Source organism: Ambystoma mexicanum, chromosome 3q, assembly GCF_040938575.1.
Source record: "Ambystoma mexicanum isolate Mex_15411 chromosome 3q, UKY_AmexF1_1, whole genome shotgun sequence".
Classification (NCBI taxonomy): domain Eukaryota; kingdom Metazoa; phylum Chordata; class Amphibia; order Caudata; family Ambystomatidae; genus Ambystoma; species Ambystoma mexicanum.
The window spans coordinates 104,884,751-104,905,211 of record NC_090926.1 but is presented as its reverse complement, the minus strand read 5'-3'; positions in this window follow the sequence as shown (position 1 = coordinate 104,905,211).

Genomic DNA, 20,461 nt, shown 5'->3' with positions numbered 1-20,461 from the left:
TGACAGGAGAAGCACAATTCATCACAAAAATATCCACATTCAAAAAAGTGCTTGCATGGGAAAATATGTCAGAATATGGGCACAATACCGCCGCCTGCCTGTGTCAAAGCTGTCATTTACTTATACTGGCAGTTTAAAACTTGTGTCTTAAAATCAAATTGTGGAAAAGAAGAGACTTGCCATCAAAAGCAATATAGGTTGTTACTATTCAATTTCTATGTTTTAAAAAGACTGGAATTAAGAGATCTGTGTGTAAATGTGTTGAAAATGTAAGGTTTATTTTAGCAAAGACAATTTTAAAGGAACTGATGCCAGCCACAGAGGACTTCAAAGCACATTCCACAGTTTGCTCCAACAAAGGGCACCTTACTTTTGCTCTCTGCCCAGGATCATTTAGATGTTAATGAAAGGAGGAGGGGATTTTGCTCTGCTTCTCTGGGAGAGAGACAATAGGCTTCCTGGACTGAAAGGGAATGCAAATTCGGGTGTCAACAGAAACTAACTGCCAGCAGTAAGAGGCCAGGAGTGCTCTGGGCCCAGCCAAACCTTGGGGGCGGGACCAGACAGATTTGTATATCTTAAACTCAAGAAATTATCTTTTTGAAAAAGACTCCCAGAGAACTGCAAAATTTGTAAAAAAACTGTAAATGATAGGTTGTTGACATGAACATTCTGCCCACAGTTTGAAACTACTCTGAACCCTGTGCTATGTTCAGAGACAGGACTACAGAAATGTTGACTTTGTAGCAATTGTGATGATGCTAGGAATATGAAACTTCACAGGATTATACCCAGATGTCATGTGCATATATGTAGAAAAATGTGGACAGATCTGACACTGGGACCCAACCAAAAGCGTCAAATTTGAACCAAAGCTCTCACTGAGCTGGACTCAGACGGATACTTGTTCTACTAAATCTATGATGTTAGCAAGTTGCTGATATTGTAAATATGATTTATGTGAAGAATAGATTTACTCTACATAAACAAAGGGGAGGTACTCCCTGGATTGTAAAATACAGCATCACTATGACACTAGATTTCCTTCTCAAATCAGGAGAGAGGACAGACCCTAACCAATAGGATTCCTAGAGGTTGTGCTTAGTATAATTTAGCCTACCCACCCCTTTGGGAAATACATAGATAGGGACTGGTTAGGACCTAGAGACACACTCAGATTCACCCATCAACTGATTTACTGGTGGAGCACTTTGCAGGAGAAAACCAGATCAAAGACTCCAGAACCCTGAAAGCAGAAGGTCCAATTCCAAAGCTGAACCATTCTCAGCTGGCCTTAAAATCTTGAAACCTGATTTACCCCAGACTTCCAAGGGGCACATCAAAAATTGAACAGCCTGGCTGTGCTGTTTCTGCTTCTTGCCAAGAACTCTTGCTAGAACCCAGAGATCCAAACCAGTAGAGCAGAGCTGTAACTTGATAGCTGCAACCCAGAACCAACCCGTCAGATCCAGTCCAGAGGTTGTGCAGTGTCCAGAGTGCCATGCTGAGGGCAGAACCGAGTGCCTGAATCATGTCCGGTGGGCTAGCAGAATTCCAGTCCAGAACCCTTTGACCAGATCTTTGACGGGCCTATTCCAAACCATAGTTGTGAGTATCTATAGCATAGAATTGTCCATAGCCGTATCTTATCCTTAAGTAATCCTATCCAAACTCTTCTATCATATTCAGAACTGCATTATAGAATCTCTTTTGTTTTTCCTGAATCTTTCCCTCACCCATATAGTCCTTTGATAATTGTAGTGATAATATCATCTTTGAGCTAATATATTTGCTGAAGAAAGACAAATGTCTCGGCGGGCAAAAGTCAGAACAGAGGCACCACTGATCTGTTGGCTGTACCGTTGGGTATCTTGTATCTTCATAGCTTCCCTAGTGTAAAGAAATTCCTGTTTGTAATTCAAAAGCGCATCTTTCATTTGTAAAATCTTGACTATTTCTGAGAAAAATCAACCTCCACTAAAACCTTCATAACTTCCATACCGTGCATGCTCGAAACGGTATTTAAGTGCAAATTGAAGCTAACATCCACAGCTTTCAAATGAATCTAAAACCGCATTCCAACTCCTTATAGTTTTCCTGCAATCTCGTTTCTTGCACGCTGAAAAAGTTACCGCGAATTGTTCGTTTGACTCAATTTCATCACGTGTAAAATAGCTATTCTTTGCATTTAACCTCAGAATTCAGTTTTCAATCTGCTAGTTATCCAATCATCATTGCTAGTGTTTACCTGAAACTATAAAAAGCAGCTCCAGCTAATTTTGAATCCAATTTCGAGAATTAAATCACTTTTTCAGTGTTTTTCCCATTCATTCAAAACCACATTCAAAAGCATTTCACCTGTTTTGAAATCATTCCTGTTTATCTCTATGCTTGATTGGGGAATTGGGATTGAAACTGTATTTGTTGAGTGTGTATTTCCTGAAACCTGTGTTCTCCCCTTCCATCTCTATATTGCATATTGGAGGGAATTGAGTAGTGTGCAGGGGGGAAAGAGTGACATTGCATTTGACTGAACCTACACAAAGTTTTATTCTGTGCTGCATGATTTTTCTTATCCATACTGCATCTGATTAAAGAGATTGTCACGGAATTCCCCCTTTCCCACCTGGGAGCGATCCTTGCAGGATTTCTTGGGTGGTGTCTTCTTACGCACGGACCTGGTCTTGTATAAGTCCGCGCGACCCTCTTCTGGCTCCAGCGTGCGTTCAGAGCTCCAGTATTCAGACACTCTGGGATCCAGGAACGAAGAGGGTAAGCACACAGCACACGAGTCCAGGAAACAAGGAGGAAGGAAGAGGGTAATGGGAATGGAATTAGGAGGTCCAGGAACAAGAACAACAGTGTAGCGAATTATGGAGCACACGTCTAGTCGCTGCTTGCAGTAGCATTGAGACGCACGGGCCCGCGGGGGCGCAGCCAATTTGTAAATACGCTACGTCTGACGTAAGGACAAGGAAGATGTTGCACGTTAGACGGCCATGTTGGGAGTATCAAGGTGTGCAAGCCCCGTTGTGACAAGGACCATGAGGTCCAAAAGGGGCATGTTCTGCGGATCATGACAGAGATTGTTGATTGTGACATCACTGATTGGTGATTATTGTATGAATATTAAATAGTAGGATATATATATATTGTTCAAATCCATAAAATAAATCTTTTAACTTTGCAAAACAACCTGCTTCTTGGTTCAGTGAGACCGGGGGGAGAGGAGGATTCAAAGAGAGGGGCATGATATAAGGGTACATCATTCAGAAATAAAATAATTTATAGACAAAAATATATAATTAAGTGTTCCAGCTGTGCATCACACGCTACGTATTGACTTAGGTGGAGTGCCGGGTTGAAATCCCTTACAAGGTACAAAGTTTCTTTACCCTAGACAATGCTGAAATTATGAAGGAAAATGGATCTATTGCAGCCCAAATGGACAATGTCAGCTAATGACATGGAACAAAGATGAACATGTAAAAACAGCAGGAAGCCTGAAAGGAGTGATAAAAATATGGACTCCAAAGAGACATTCCTTCAAACCATCATGTACAAAACTAGAAGATGAAGAAGAAATGGATACAGAAGAACCAAGTAAGATGAATCCAAAAGAGGAAGCGGAAGTGGTCGATGAACCGACCAGAGGGGGGAGTGTAGAGGATGTCCCAAATATAGCCTGCACTCCAGCCGCCCATTTTGAAGTACCAGGAACATTCAGACCGAGATATGTGACGTATGTTTAGAAAATCAACCAGCAGAGAGCCTCATTAGGGCTCCGCCCAGTACCTAACAGAAGAGCAATACCTATTGAAGTGCCAATAACCAGACAACCATGGACAGTAAGGTATCCATTAAGAAAACCACATCAGCAAATGACACGAAATGAAGATTGCTTAAAGGCATGGTCTAGTAAAAAATGTATTTAAAAAATAGATAGGCAACATAAAAAGAAATACTAGCATTCTCTTTTTTAAAACTTCCTATGTAATATTTTGAGCTATTCAAACTCAAAATTCGCAAAAGCAAGCACATGGGCGCATCCATTTTGTGAAATGGAGGCCCTCCTGTGCTGGCTTTTGCTTTTGCGGCACTAATGAAGGAAAAGCCAGCCAGCTGTAGTAAACAAAAGCTACCGCTGGGTGGCTTTCCCTTCATTAGTGCTGTACGCGGAGGACGGGGACCGGAGACCAGAGCAGGAAAGCTGCAGCTGAATCTCGGTAAGTGCTATTTATTTTTTTCAAAAAAATAAGCACTAGCTGCGTTTTTTTTTCTAAGTGTTCCGGGCTGGAGGAGCTTTAAAAACGTTGTATTTATGTTTGCGGTCACTTTTGAAGCAACCGCAAACATAAATACAACGTTATTGTGTTGGAAAACGCTGTGGTTTTTCTTTCCAAGTTTCTCAGGCTCCTCTGGCTCGGAGGAGCCTGAGAAACTCGGAAAGAAAAACCGCAGCGTTTTCCAACACAACCGCGTTGTTTCTGCCTGAATCTGCTTTCCCATTTGGGGCTCTCGGGGAGCCCGAGAGCCCCAAATGGGAAATCAGCTGTATGTAGAAACACTAAGCGGCATGTAAACATAACCGCGTTGTGTTTCTGCCTGCTGTGGCTTTCACTTTGGGTCTCCGGAGACCCAAAGTGATAGCCACAGCAGGCAGAAACACAACGCGGTTGTGTTGGAAAACGCTGCGGTTTTTCTTTCTGAGTTTCTCAGGCTCCTCCGAGCCGGAGGAGCCTGAGAAACTTGGAAAGAAAAACCACAGCGTTTTCCAACACAATAACGTTGTGTTTATGTTTGCGGTCGCTTCAAAAGTGACCGCAAACATAAATACAACGTTTTTAAAGCTGTGGTTTTATTTCTAAGTTTTCCAGGCTCCTCCAGCCCGGAAAACTTAGAAAAAAAAACACAGCTAGTTCTTATTTTTAAGAAATAAATAAATAGCACTTACCGAGATTCAGCTGCAGCTTTCCTGCTCTGGTCTCCGGTCCCCGTCCTCCGCGTACAGCACTTATGAAGGGAAAGCCACCCAGCGGTAGCTTTTGTTTACTACAGCTGGCTGGCTTTTCCTTCATTAGTGCCGCAAAAGCAAAAGCCAGCACAGGAGGGCCTCCATTTCACAAAATGGATGCGCCCATGTGCTTGCTTTTGCAAATTTTGAGCTTGAATAGCTCAAAATTGTACATAGGAAGTTTTAAAAAAGAGAATGCTAGTTTTATTTTTTTTATGTTGCCTATCTATTTTTTAAATAAACATTTTTACTAGACCATGCCTTTAAACACTTTCACAGAAGAAACTCAACAGGCCTTAATTGAAGACGAATGGTGATGTCACAAAGGCCCGGACAGACTCACAGATGAAAGAAACGACAATCAAAAGATGACACACAGAGACGAAACATCAGGAATAAGGACATCATGAACTTAGAAGGAGAGACGATGTTGAAATATAAAGAAACTTAAGCCGTAAGCACGATGAAATTATTCAACCAGCTAACGCATGTACATATGCTTGTAACCGCAAGAAGCTAAGAAAACAGTGTGGCTTGCTATGCTTAGTAGAAAAATAGAGTGGCAAGTGCCGCCTATATATATATATATATATATATATATATATATATATATATATATATAGGCGGCACCTGCCACTCTATTTTATATATATATATATATATATATATATATATATATATATATATATATATATATATATATATCTACCTCAACGAAGCACACTATATAAGTGCGAGCCCACTTTACACAAAAGCAGAATTAACTCAGGTTACTAGAGGTCAAACAGGACAGGATTCGTATACCAGCTAAAAGCGAACAGATACGACAGAATCGAAACTCAGCAAAAGCAGCTCGTGCCTGGGAAGTCAAGGTCAGACCAAGAGAGGGAGGCAGACATTCACTCCAGAGTATCGAAACTTAAGAACAGAGCAGCCTGCCCCGTGAAGGTCGAGATAAGGAGGCCCAGGCAGGGGGCAAGCCGTACAAGAATTAAATGCACAAATAGAAGGCAGATTCACGGTGTGCTAGCACGTGACCAGCCAAGCGAGAAGAGGCACCTATGCCTGACTGTCTCCCAACCAGAATATACCATAACTTTTCCTGACAAGAAGCTACAGTTTCGAGGCCGACCACATCCAGCTAATTGACACATAGCAATAAAGTACTGATTGATGGAAGGGAGGCTGGGTGAATCTTGGGGCATCCTGCACCTGGTTGACCATTCTGCGTACTGCTAATTAAAGTGGAGATTTATGCATGGGGTTGAAGCCAACCCAATCATTGTGGACCAAATAATCATGGGGTCCTAAAGATAGTAGAACCAATGGGACGTCGCACCTTTAGTGACGTTCACCATAGTCATTTTTGAAGGAAGGGCTTAGACGCCCACCTAATGAAATTCATCCAATCCTCACACTCCGTTACCATATACAGATATAGCACCTATATTTAAGTTACCTTTTCCAACCAATAGAATTGCATGACAAGCTTTTGAATGTTACACGTCAATGATGACAAATTTCAGGTATAACTGTTACTGTTTGCATGAAGTTGTTGGGAGTTGAAGCGAGACGGGCTATCGCATCACTGTTGATTTCCTTGTTTCCCTGTTTTTTGTACTTGTCATTAAACGGACTCCCCTTTGCTAAATCATTGAGTTGTCCTTATTGATTGGTGTTGTAGTAAGTAATCCTACACCCCCATCCACCTCAAGGTGCAGCTATCTCGTCTTAAAAAGTACTGCAGAGCAAGCTCTGACTCTATTGGCCGGTCAGCGGTATCTCTCTCTCCCAGTACAATGACAAGTTGCTATTTTATTAGCAATTATCATAAACAGGGAGTGTAAAACAAACATTAATGGATGTACATTCATTCTCTCTTATATACTTCATCATGCGTCAGAACGACATCATACTACGTGGCTGTAGTGAAAAACCCATCAAGGGTTGGGATTGGTTAAGGGACACATCTATATATACAATCATATAGGAGCTTGGTTTGTTATTGGCTGTCTGAAATCAGTGGACAACTCATGACTACCTCTTTGAACATGTCATACATCAGTTACACAGTGTTTCATTGGTTTCTCAATCTATAAGGTCCTTCGTTATACGACTAACACAATTGGTGAAAAATTCAGTTCAATTAGCAGCACATAAGCCAAAACCGAGGTACAAGTAGATCGGACATGAGGCTACCCTAACACCCAATTAGTCCAACATCCCTCATCACCCATGCCTTCTGCCATGACATTCTCTTTGTACTTGGCTTTGCAGAGTATTCTTGTCCTGGGAATGCAACAGGAGTGAGGGCACTCAGTATTGTATCTGGAAATCCAAGTCCAAACTCTATTTCCATCCTCGACTCTTGTGACCAGAGACCATGATTCTGTTAATTCTGCAAGCATTTAAATGCTTAAAATGAATTAAGACTTGGCATCCTTTGTGTTCTTTCTTGCATCTTAACGTGAGAGGATTCATCATCCACACACATGTTTCTCTTCAGCGTAGATAGATGACCTTCTCAGTTCTTGACTTTAGGCCAGACAGCCTCCTAGCGCAGCTCCACTAACCTGCTATTCTACTGCAACACAGCCTTTCATTCTTTCTTTATGATACCAATTTCCAGTGTCTGTTCAATGGTGGCTCTGGCTGCATTCTATTCACTACCTATAGCTAGCCTATACGATGACTTGATTTATCTTGCGTTTGAGCGTATATACATTCTTTATACTTTGGTTTTCTGCAGCACTTTTCACTGTGTAATGTTCATCTTTGACACTATTTACTTTGTCATTTATCCTCTAGGATCCATACATCGTCTTCATTCAGTATTTCAGGACTTTGTGCACACTTTCATATGATGTCATCAGTTACTTTTAGTCAGCTCTTTCTCATATTCCTTCACGAGTTCCTCCTGTAGGCTGTCATCAACTCGAGGGTACATTCGATATGGTCTTCTAAATGGATACCGTCTTCCATACACTCACTCTGGTATTGCTACAATAGCTGGTGTTAGGCAGAGCATGGTTTTATGGCTCCTATACAAGGGAGTTAAGGGGCTAGGATCTCCTGCAGATATGTACATCTTCTCCTCTACATAGTCAATCCTCTTAACCAAACCCGTAACCCATAGATTTTGGTCACTAAGAAAAACATATCATGTCAGTTATGACAAATAGTGAGTATACAAACTGTTGTTTTTAATAAGCATGCTGAGAGCAAGTACATTGTATGCTTGTATACTGTCCCTGCTTTATTTGGATGTTAATAAAGCTGGGGTTTACCCTTCACTTTGTCTATTTCCATCCTTGAGTCCGGTTTGATCTGATTCCAAAACCTCTGTGTAATTTTGCTACTTTCCAGGCCATCTTAACACCAGTGTCTTCTTTGGCCAACACTCTCCAATCACAGGCCACTGCCAAATTTGAGCTTCCTGCTCCTGCAACCTAGACTGACTGCTTGCTTTTTGTTGTCAACCCTCTGGGGTGGGCTTCTGTTGAGGCTCTGCACCTGTATCTTGTAATTGGGGCAGGACTGGGATTGGCTGCTGCATCTAGTTGCACCTGGCCTGTGGGATGAGGTGGCCTGACCAAGCCTTCATTTGGTCTGTACACTATCTTGGAATATATTCTCCTCTCCTTGCCCCTCTTCAGTGCTGCCTGCACAGGACTGTGATTTCCTGTTCCCCCAGTATTGTTAGGGTGTGCTGGTATGTGTGAAGGAAGTTAGTTTGCAGTGAATTAGCACTATTCCAGCACCAGGAGGAATGCTCTACTGGAGAATAATAAACCATGCATCATTTGCAGATGCAATCGCAAACTTGAAACATACTGTAGCAAGTTTGGGCTCTTGGGTTAGGAAGTATTTTTTCAGGATTGTATAGTTACTTTCCTGATAACACGGTTGGAGAGCAACCCATTTGTAGAATTTTATCAGGATGCACGCTACTAATGGGGTGCCAATGCACCCAGGACTGTTGTGTCCTCATTTTCTGGTAGGCAGTGGAGAGTTAGGGCCAACCGGATTGCCCCGCAATGGAACACAGCGACTGCACCATGCCAGGGATCCAGGGAGGGGGAGTAAGGGATTCTTCCCATGCCAACCAACATTCACTGGCTCGGGGTGTTACCCGGACTCCTGGACTCCTCTGTCACCCTTTTTATGGTCTCCAGAACTAGGCAGGTGTCATAAATCACCAATGTATCAACTGAAAAGGATACAGTAACCAATAAAGGATACAATTTGGTAGGGCTCTTCCGGATCCTTTTTTCACACGACTTGATTGTAGGCAGGTCAAATTTGACTTTCCAAATGATACAACTCTCTGACTGGATAAAACAGGCAGAGAGATGGATCACTGGAAAGGGCGTGGGAATTGTGTAGGAAGTATGCCTAGGATAGATAAAGTATCATAAGAAACTGTCCCAATCAAATTACTAAGATAACACAGTTTAGCATTAATTCAGACACTGACCTTATGGCAAAAACTGAAGTAATCCACGAAGGTTCCTTGAAGAAAACCAGGAGTTGAACAAACGAAAAAGGAAGGGAAGATTAGTAAGGGAGACTTATCCCGAATGGCACGAGGCTCTCGCTAGATACCGGGTTGGTACACCACAGGATATCGTCCAAAGTACTGTGCACAATAACCTTCCAATAGTTCATGAAATACTTCCTTTCCCACAATGAACAAAAATTAGAATTTCACCTGTTAACTGTCACAGGTACCAAAGGTTCAAAATAGTTCAGAAAACCACGTGCAGAATACACGCAGCCAGGCCAGCCGCACTTGAAAACAGCGTCCGAGTGTAGATATTTAGCATGCGAACAGGATACACGCAGCTCAGGACAGCCGCGCTTGAAGACAGCGTCCACGTGGAGATTTAACACGCGAACAGGATTCACGCAGCTCAGGACAGCCGCGCTTGCAGACAGCGTCCACGTGGAGATTTGGCACACGAACAGGATTCACGCAGCTCAGGACAGCCGCGCTTGCAGACAGCGTCCACGTGGAGATTTGGCACGCGAACAGGATTCACGCATCAGGACAGCCGCGCTTGCAGACAGCGTCCGCGTGGAGATTTGGCACGCGAACAGGATTCACGCAGCTCAGGACAGCCGCGCTTGCAGACAGCATCCGCGTGGAGATTTGGCACGCGAACAGGATTCATGCAGATCAGGACAGCCGCGCTTGCAGACAGCGTCCGCGTGGAGACTTGGCACGCGAACAGGATACACGAAGCTCCGGAATTAGCGTGTGGAGGAAACACGCTCAAAATAGGCCAAAGAAGTTGCTGAAGGGAATGCGAGAACGCAGGTCCGGAGTTCAGCTACCAAAACGCCAAAATTGACTTAATCAGAAGCAGCGATCGGAGTTTCCACGCTGCTTATGTACGCACTGCTGTGATACACGTGACGGACCTAAGTCACGTGAAATATAACGACGTGAAAAATGCAGACGTCGTTTTCCAGGCAATGCATCGAACAACCTCCATTTTGAGTAGAATGGTCTAGTGGTTCTATGGGCGTAACTCATTTTGTATGGAGAAGTCGTTCCTGGTCCAGAGGTATGTCCAGCAGGCATGACAGCAGGGTACTGCATCATAGTACCTTTAAAAGGTTCCACAATCCAAATCTTTAGAATGTCACAAACACACTCCTAATTGTTTCCTGTCCTATTAAATGCACTCTTAAATTGCAAGGATTTATGTAAATTCATGACAAACATGTTTTCCTCACTGGTATACAAGTGATGTACTTTATATAAGCCAGTGGGTTCATGGGAAGGTTAGGCTAGAAGAATCATAAATGAATGCAGCTACTGCTACTTAAAAGTGACCATTTCTTGTGTAAAAGAAGCCTTTTATAGACATTATGCAAATAGATAAATGAGATATAAAATGGGAATTGTAAGCAGGAATCCATTTGTGCTGTGAGAGGCTATGTGTCATTAACTGAATGCAGTGGCGTTTACCACTGGAGAACTATGGTACATGTTTTCTGAAATAATGTACCTTATGTGTTTATTTTTCCATGCGTTTGCCAGGCCAAAGCAACGTAATATTCTCTATATATATTTGTGAAAGTGTGTTTGTATGTTCGGCGTTAGCTCCAGCCCCATAACAGTTGGTGGGCTGACATTTTGGCCCAAGGTAGCATACCAGTCTGGGGTGCAAAGGAGATAGTGAAATTTAACCAAGCACACCCATTTACCCTGTACATGGTGGGGCCCGGCCCTGTCCTATCAGTATACGCGTTAGGGCAGATTGCCGATTTTGCGTTTTTTTTTCTTTTTCCGAAGATAGGAAGTTATGACACAAAAAAATATACACAAGGGTATAACATCCCAAGACGTGCATTCCTGGACAACGCCAGGTGGTAGCGCTAGTTTCTTATAACTCATGAAAGTATAGATGTTTGATGAAGTTATGCACCCATTGGGATAGTGTGGGATTAGTACATCACGAAAGAATGTAAAGAGGAATGCGTCTTCACTTGGAATGCTGGAGAATCAAATAATGTATTTTTGTTTCCCTTGGGAGTGAATGTGTCTATAACTCTTAAAAAATATCATAACAGAGGCCTAGAGATACCTTTTTCCTATCCTGGCAGTATCTGCTATTCTACTTGGAACTGATGTCCCATCTGTTTGGGCCAGATTCTCGTAAACACTGTCAACAGCGAAACAATCCCAAGGTCTCTGTAAAAGATCAACGCCTCTTGTGTTTACCACTGCATTGTTTCTTAGCTTAATGCCAGATATGCAGATGGCTTGCAAATAAAGCATTGCAAGTACAGTTTCCTTGGAAAATAATGGTAGAGGTCTGGTCTAGTGTAGACATTATCAGGAGAAACAGATGGCGCTATGGGATGCCACAGTTCCAGCTGTACCCATTCTACTGTAGACGGGAGAATTCATTTTGACCTGTAAAACAAGGTTGCCAAGTCTCAGCTCATCAAAGCATTCCACACCATGTCCTGGAAATAGTGTTTGCAAGTGGCGGTGAAAAGGGAACATGTGACAATTCCCAAAGGTTGGAGGGGATGGGGGGTTCTGAAATAAGAGTGCAATATTCACACTGTATGATTTCTCTGCCTATAGTGAATTAGGTTAATGGTGGTGGGGTTTCGAGACTATTCTCAAGAGTGAGGTCACCAATAGACCAACACGAAATAAGATTTAAACTGCTCTGGATCAATAGAATCAGATGATAAAAAAAAACACGGGAAGGGGGAGGGAAATAAAGCAATTTCAGAACAAACCTATTGAGAGAGGGAAAAGGAAATACCAGAGCGTGGGGAAGAAAAGCCACGTATACGCCAGACTGGAACAGAACAGAGGTAACTCTGAGACAGAACCTAGAAGAGCAGTAGATTTGCATGCCAGGTTACCAGCTGATTCAAGGACCTGCTGAGTCCCATACAGCGGGCTAAGAGCCGAACAGCATCCAGGCCAGAGGCAATCAGACTTATTCAGAAGGATCACAGGAGACTCACCAGACTATACTGAACCCCTCTTTCCTGTTTTTAATTACAGCTCTTTTAAACATTAAATAAACGGATAACCTCCTAGTATAAATTATACAGAGCACCCCTTTGGAGGGGGTTGTTTCAGGGTTGTTTCCTGTCCCACAGTGTGTGGGGGATGTTTGTATTTTAGACCAATTAACGTGGGACTACTTTAACCCATTATATAGTCTGAAGCAGATAGTTGAGCACATTATGTTTTGGGATGGGTTGTTAACTTGGCCTAAACCAGTGTCACTCAATCAATAATATCTCTTAACAGACATGAGTAGCATCTTTCTCGACAATAACCCATTAAATCTATACATTGACAGATTGGTCTTCTTGATTTAAAACCTTCCACTGCTTTACTGCGAATGTGACTACGTTAACAATCGTGGAACGGCCAGAACTGTGACAAATTGGTTTCTGCTTTGCAGGAGTAGAAGGATGAGTAGTGGTAAAAAGGACCACTCATCCCTCACTTTTCTACAACTCAAAACACAGCACAGGTATAAAGGTAAAATGGGGACAGTTATGAGATATGCCTCCTTTGCCCTTTGTGGTAATGTGGGCTGGGGGGATGCTTTGGTCTTAAGAGGGGTGCAAAGTTGAACCGTTAGTGACCCAGACAATACAGTATCGCAGTCCAAAATAAAGAGAATGTCCAGTAAAGGTTCTATAAAAATATGAACACCTAAATCAAATGCACCATCTGCAGCTGGAATGAATAGAGAATACTGTACAAAAACCCACCCCCAAGAAAGAACAGAGAAGATGCGGCAGACTGGAGAAAGTAACTCTCTGAGCATAATTCCCGGTTTGGTAGATAAGGTATTATCGTAAAAAGGCTATCTTGTTAGAAAACAGGAGTGATTGTGTGACCTAACCAGTCTCTAGGGTCCAAGTGGGCTAAGGGGGCAGTTCAGGGTCAACAGTACCTGGATTCAGTTCTTGGTATGCTGGGACAGCCAAACCCTGGGTCGAATGTTGATGCGAGCTGATAAGGCTCAGTTTGTGCACGTAGAATCAGGGAGGCCCCATCAGTAAGCGGGTATCAAGAAGGGATGAATGTGGGTGCTCTGTGCGATAGAATGGTGGCTCTTCAAAAATGCAGGTCAGGACAGTCCCTGGAACGGTTTGCAGCTGGGCAGGCCGAGTTGCACTTTAGCCGCTACGAGGGTTCAATGAGTGATGCTGGCTCCAGCAGATCGAGTCGGTGCGCGATCTTCATCAAAGTGGTGATTTTAGGTATATCGATGTTCAAGATGAGGTGGCATTTCATGGGCTAGATGGGCGTAGCTGTGGTTGTAATCCCCGTTAGAGTCAATGAGTCACTCTCCAGTGATTTGGTTCAGGTCCTGGTATTGAGGAATCACTTCGGGACGAGCTTTGGCTGTAACTCGATGCTCTGTCAAACTGGTAAGAGGTGCAAGCAAATGGTCAATTGGTGGAGAAGCATAGAAACCAGTGCCAGTGACTTCCTTCTTGTTACAGGTCCCGCAAACATGGAGCGACCTGTTGGGTGCGGCTCGCCTGGTCCTCCAGTTACTTTGAGGCCCTTTCAGGAGGACTCGAGGAAAGGATGGTTTCGTTCAGGGTCTGCTCTCCCAGCTCAGGAGATTCTGGTGCAAAGTGGTAGGTCTTGTGCCACAGCATAGGTTACCTGCGATGTGCCCTGGCAGAGTAAGGGGACAGATCTTCATTCTGTCTTGGATGATTCCTTCTTCATCTCAGATGGATGGAGAATACAACTCTCCCAAAGGAAGTCCAGTGAGATCTTCAGAACAAATCTGCAGGTTTAGAGAGAAACTGAGCAAATCTACTGAAGGGGTGATGACCCCTTCTTTTAAGAGCAAACACCACAGGTGATTGGACTAAAGCTAGCCTGCCTTAGTAGTTCAATCCTTGCTCCAGAAAGAGTGAACTATGTCCTGTTGATGTCACACCCAAAGTACTTTGCTCCAGTGGTGTAGGGGACATGAGAGAGAGAGAGAGAGAGAGAGAGTAAAAATGAAGATGGTGGAAGCCTCCTTCCCTTGATCAGAGCCCTCCTGTCTACCATGATGCTGCTCCTTTGCTTTTCTTTGAGAATAAAGGCATCACCATTGTGTGAGGCTGCTCCATGTGAATGGGTGTGCAGCCTGCTGTGTGGTTGCCTCAGGTGGAGAGGGTTACCTTCCCTCACAAAGAGATCAAAGCTGGGGCCCAGGCCTCCAAGTTCTTGCCTTGCCATTTGGCAGGCTACTACAGAATCATTTAACTGTGCAATATCTATTCCAGGGGATTTCCACCCACTCCTAACCAAATATGCACACATTTGCTTTTCTTTAAAAACGTTTGTTTTATAAATCTTGGACCCTAATTTAATAGACTTGATTACACATCGCTTCCCTCCCCTTTTGGGACAAGAAACAAGCAGGGTTGCACAGAAGGTCTATTTATTAACAAAATATAAATACTTGAATTAGATTACAGATAAACCAAGTGTTTCTTTAAAAAAAAGGCAAATCGTATAAAATAATGAACACACTAGTCACTTTAGTTTTTAATGTGCTCTGAGGCATGCGGGTTAGTTGGCGCTGTACAAAAATAAATTAGAATATGATAGAATGCCACAGACATAAGTATCTAGGCATTTAATTTACCCTGAGCATTCAGGCACCATGGATTAGATGCATGAGAGTACAGAAGGAATATTTAATTTGTCACTTTCCTTTCTATTCAATTTCATTGTTTATTTGCTCCCTTGTTCCCTTGCCTCATGCCTTGTGGCCATTTGAAACACGGTCTTGCATAAGCACCTTATAAATATCGAATACAATAAATAAAAATATATCTGTGAAAACAACAAATTAGGTAAAATATCCCTGCCTATCCACTTCTCTATACTTCCCCTTATTCAAAATACTGAATATCCCTGCCTATCCACTTCTCAGTACTTCCGCTTTATTCAAACTACTGTCCTGCTTTATTCAATAGACAGGTCATAGTTTCAACTCAATTGTAACAAGCTATTGGACCTTTGGTGTGTGAATGGCTTGTAAACAAAGAAAATGTATGTTCAGCAGTATGTTAGCAAAATTCCATTCAGTGATGTTTCTTTTCAATTATTGTGTAAAATATACCCTTCTCCCTTTCAATGGACACCGCGCACAGTGGAAAAAAATGGACAGCAAACAATCACCCTCTCCCTTTTGTCTTAAGAAACCCTACATTACAATCAAAATTCTGCTTGATAATATACCCAGAAATTACTTCAATTAACTTCTTTTTCTAGGTACACACCCAGTAAAATGACCTTTTCAACCCCCATTAATAGTTCTTCGGTGATAGATGCCATCAACAGAGAAACGGGTCAGGTGGATCTCGCTATATACAGACTATGGGACCTAACCTATAAATTATATATTTTTCCTAAAACACATACACTTCTCAAATCCTCCCTAACTTCTCGGGGTGCACAATTCATTATCTATTCCACTATTTATTCTAATTCCCTTTATAGGATCACTTGCATTTTAGGAAATACTCACATCAAGATTTGTTTTGGCTAAATCACAGACAGGGGGGACACCCTCTTAAGAACAGGGTCAATTCTTCCCCTCTAGCAACAGGTGGGCATTAGCCAGTAAGATAGGAGAAGCTTTTCTCCACAGCCTGTCTGCTTTCTCTTCCATTGAAGAAGGCCTGGGATTTAAAGACTGGGAGGCCTCACTTTCAGTATCTACCAAAAGTCCATCAAGGGTTCAAAAGGAGAGCAAATCTGTTGCTTTTCCTTCATGCTGTTATCAATTCTTCTTTCTCACCATCAGTCTGGTAGTGAGAAAGTAATCCCTTCAGTAAGTGTCCATGAGTGATTCCCAGTGTCTCCTGTGTTTGACCTTTTATAAAAACAAAATCCCTACCTTTCTGAGGTGTGTATACTTTCCCCACTCTAATTGATCAATGTATATGATTGGACAATGTTCCAAAAGTGGCATCACAGTAGACATACCCCTCTGCGGTCATTGGTCATATTAATGAAGGAGCAGTCTGATGGGAGTAACTTCTATACCTAGTTTCCTCCCATTTAATGTGATGTCATTTCTGGTATTTATTGCATGAAATATCACAACCTTCTCAAACATTCCATTCCAACTATGTGACCACCTCAAGAATCAGGTCACCAGATTCCTCTCTCTAGTACAAATCCATTAATGCAATCCTCATCGTTATTTCATGAATAATTTCTAAATTTTAGATTTTTCCCTTTAAGTCACTTCTACATTTATATGCAAATTATCTTTCCATCTCAATATAATGGGCTCATCAATGCAAATGCAAGGTCAAATGGCACACTAGCATGCACCCTTTCTTTGCGAAAAAATACAAATGAGCCTAATGTCCATATTAAAACTACATTAAAAGTTCCTTAAGAGGATCCGTTCTTGAGATACAATTGTTATAAACAATTCAGTGTACATTAAAACAGGCCTTTTCTTTGATACACAAATATGGCACTGTTCTTCTGCTTAGATACAACACTGGCAATTTTCTTTTTGTTGACTCAGGCCCGGTCCATATGGTCTTTATGGCCCAATGCATGTCTGATGAAAGAGCCTTTGTAATTTGAATACCTGTGGATTTAGGTCTTAGTTCTGTCACCTCTTGAGACGTTTCCAGACGTGTGGTCCTGTCAAGTGTCAAATTCATCCATTCAGGAAGACCTGTGAAATAGGGTTAATAGATTAAACTGAAGAGGACAACAAAGTCATCTGAATTGAAATATTATTATGTTCAGCGGTTCATGCCTAACAGACACACAGGGCAAGTAATACAATTCAACACTTAAAATGTATGGCTAAGTCTGGTTTGCTTGGCCTGTTTGAAGAAGGATCATCATCTGCAGTGGGCAGCTTTAAAGAGTTTACTTGCATGGGAAAGGAACTTATCTGTCCTTCCATCCTGTACGCTGGGGCTAGGAGAGGTGTTTGTGAGTTGAAAGGATTGCCATGTGTCAGAATTAAGTGCTGTCTCTATTTAAAGATGATTTTGATCACAATTGCAACTTTGAATGTGCATATTTTCATAAAACATCACAGTTTATATTGCACTGGCTTATCAAACCCCTAACAACTGTCCATACAGTCGAGATCGGAAGGTTTCATAAAACTGACTTTTATTTATGTATTTCTGAAGAAGAAATTTCTTGAACTTCTGTTCTTTTTCTCCTTCACCTAAAGCAGTTTCCCATTTAGACATACATTGAAGGTTGTTTGCCGGTACTTGAAATGTTCATCTCAGGCCTTGTCAGTGAGTTTTTGGTGGCTGCAAAACATTGCACATTTTGTTAGTGTACTTGTTTCCCCAACTGCTGAGTGCAGGCTGCAGTTTTACATATGGCTTTTACAATGAGGCCTTGTTCTACATCTTTTCTCCCTAGTCAATCATGCCTACACTACACCCGCCTGACCAGAACACACATCACCTTCCACAGCAAAGCTGACTCACAGGAGCCGACACATGTGCAATATCAATTAGAATGTGGCAGTTGTGATCATAAGTAGCACCATACACTATGCCTAAATATAGGCATTGCTTTTATTTAGAGTTTACCCTGCCACCTGCATGGGCGACCCATGATCCCCATGGTTTGGGAACAAAGAGGCAGATCTTAAATGCTGCCTCTGAGCTGCAGGGACTGCAGGGACTTGGATGTCTCTGCGGCGGTCAAGTGGGCATCTCGTGACCTTTTAACCTGCTCTGTTCCACAAGTAGAATGGGTGCCGCGGAACAGTCTATTGATGCGGCAGGGCACGAGTGCACTATGCTTTTGGCATGGAATCGACATAAAAGATCAATCTGGTTGGCAGATTACCCCTTTCTGAGACTGAATTTCCCTCATCACTCTATTGATTAATAAAAATCTAAAAAGACAGGGCTTTGCACCCTTGTCAGATGGCAATTTTTCACAAATACATTATGGTAATTATTGCCCTTTACAAGGTATTCCATCTCTACACTTGATCTGGTTGGGTGCTTGGCTGTGGGCATCCCTCCTCAGTAGGTTTCCCCTTAAGTTAACAAAAGAATGGTATTTTAACAAAATGTACTCTAAAGATTCAAACACTTCCCTGCAAAATAGTAAATAGCAAAGTATCTAGGGCTCAGCTGCATAGGCACCCTTAATTTCGAACACTCTAAATAACAAAAAATCTGCCTTAGCTGCTGCAGACAGGTATGGGTGCTGTGCATCTATATTCCCAGGTTCTACCAAACACCTCCATGGCTACTTGGATTGTAAGCAAATGCTATCTCCTCTAGAACTCATTGCGCTCAACTCTTCCTTGAAAGATTATTTCAGGGATGTTCTTTTTTTTAGCTCCATATAGAAATCAATGGAACTACCACTTCATCAAACCGGCTGCAAAATCGCGGCTTTCGGCTGCAAAATTCCTCAATAAAATTATTGAGCAGATCCCAAGTCTCCACCTAATTCTCTTGTAAGATGCAACAGAAGGCTGCCTGCCATAGCAAGTTCAAATTCATACTAGATAGCTCTATGGCAACGTCTTGGAAGCAAGAGCAGTCTGAGCAAACACAGGTTCGAATCCTGGATCCGCGTTTGAACAGAGTGTCTTTATAAATAACCTGCACTTCCACAATTCAATGAAACTAGGCTAAATACCTACAAATACCTACGGGTTATGTGGGCTGCAAATAAATGCAATAAAAAAATAGCATTAGGTGGCACAGTAAAATATGGCACTTGAGCCACATCAATACAAGCTCCACTCTAATGGCTTCCTCCAGATGGGTTGTCTCACACCCAGCACGATTCTAGTCACACCATCTTCAGTACTTACCAGTCCCAGAGTGCGGCTCCACAGAGCAACAACAGTACCACATTGAACTCAAATGCTCAAAGCAGTGCCACCTCTGACTAGCCCCTTGCACCTTAAAGGACATTAACTCTCAGGAGACTTTTGTGATGGCCAAGGCCTTGGTTCTTAATGAATCTAAATGAGGATTCCACCCAGGGCACTGGCAGAAATTACACCTAAGTAAGTGCATTTCAATACCTGCTCAAAGAATTTCCCATAACCATTTTTCAGGCATGCCTTTGCCTATTTCCAGTCTCCAAAGACCATTACCTTACCTTTAGAATGGTTAATTACCAGTCTCTTTTTTGCCGAATAAGTATAAATGGCATTAAGTCATCTAGGATGGCAATCATGGTTTGCGATAGAATGACAGGGTTGTCAGCAAGAGTGAGGAGGGGAGTGTGAACTCCACCAAGCTTTGGGGGATGCAACACCTTGATGATATGATATGATATGATATTTTATTTGTATTGCGCTCATACACAAGTGTTTCAGAGCGCGACAAGGCAAGGGAGGGGAATCGTGGAGAACACAACAAAGATCTTACTAGGCCCACTGACATTGAGAATGCGCAAGTGCATAGGAAAGGGAAAAAGTGCATGGAAGGGGGAGAGTGGAAAGTGCGGAGCAGAGGAGAAACAGATAAATAATAAATAAAAATAACTAGATAATGGAGGCAATAAACAATGATAGTGCAGCCAGCAAGTTCTGTGTTTACTGGCTGACTGGATCGTTTCATATTAATGTTTATTTTATTGTTTTAATGTATTGAAAGCCTTATTGGCTGTCGAAGCATCAGATGAAACATCAAACTTTCCAGCTTGACTCTTCATCTTTCCCCTCAGCACCAACAGGTTATTGTGTTCTTCACAGTTGTTTACAAGGTTTGAAGGTTTCCATTGGTAGAAAACCCCAAGTGGTGGACTAACTAAATGTATTCACTTGTAACAGGAATTGAGGTCAGTCTAAGTTTGGTGAGACAGTGAGCTCGATGGGGTGTTGGTGAGACAGCAAGCTCGATGGGTGTTGGTGTGACAGCAAGCCCGATGGGGTGTTGGTGAGACAGCAAGCT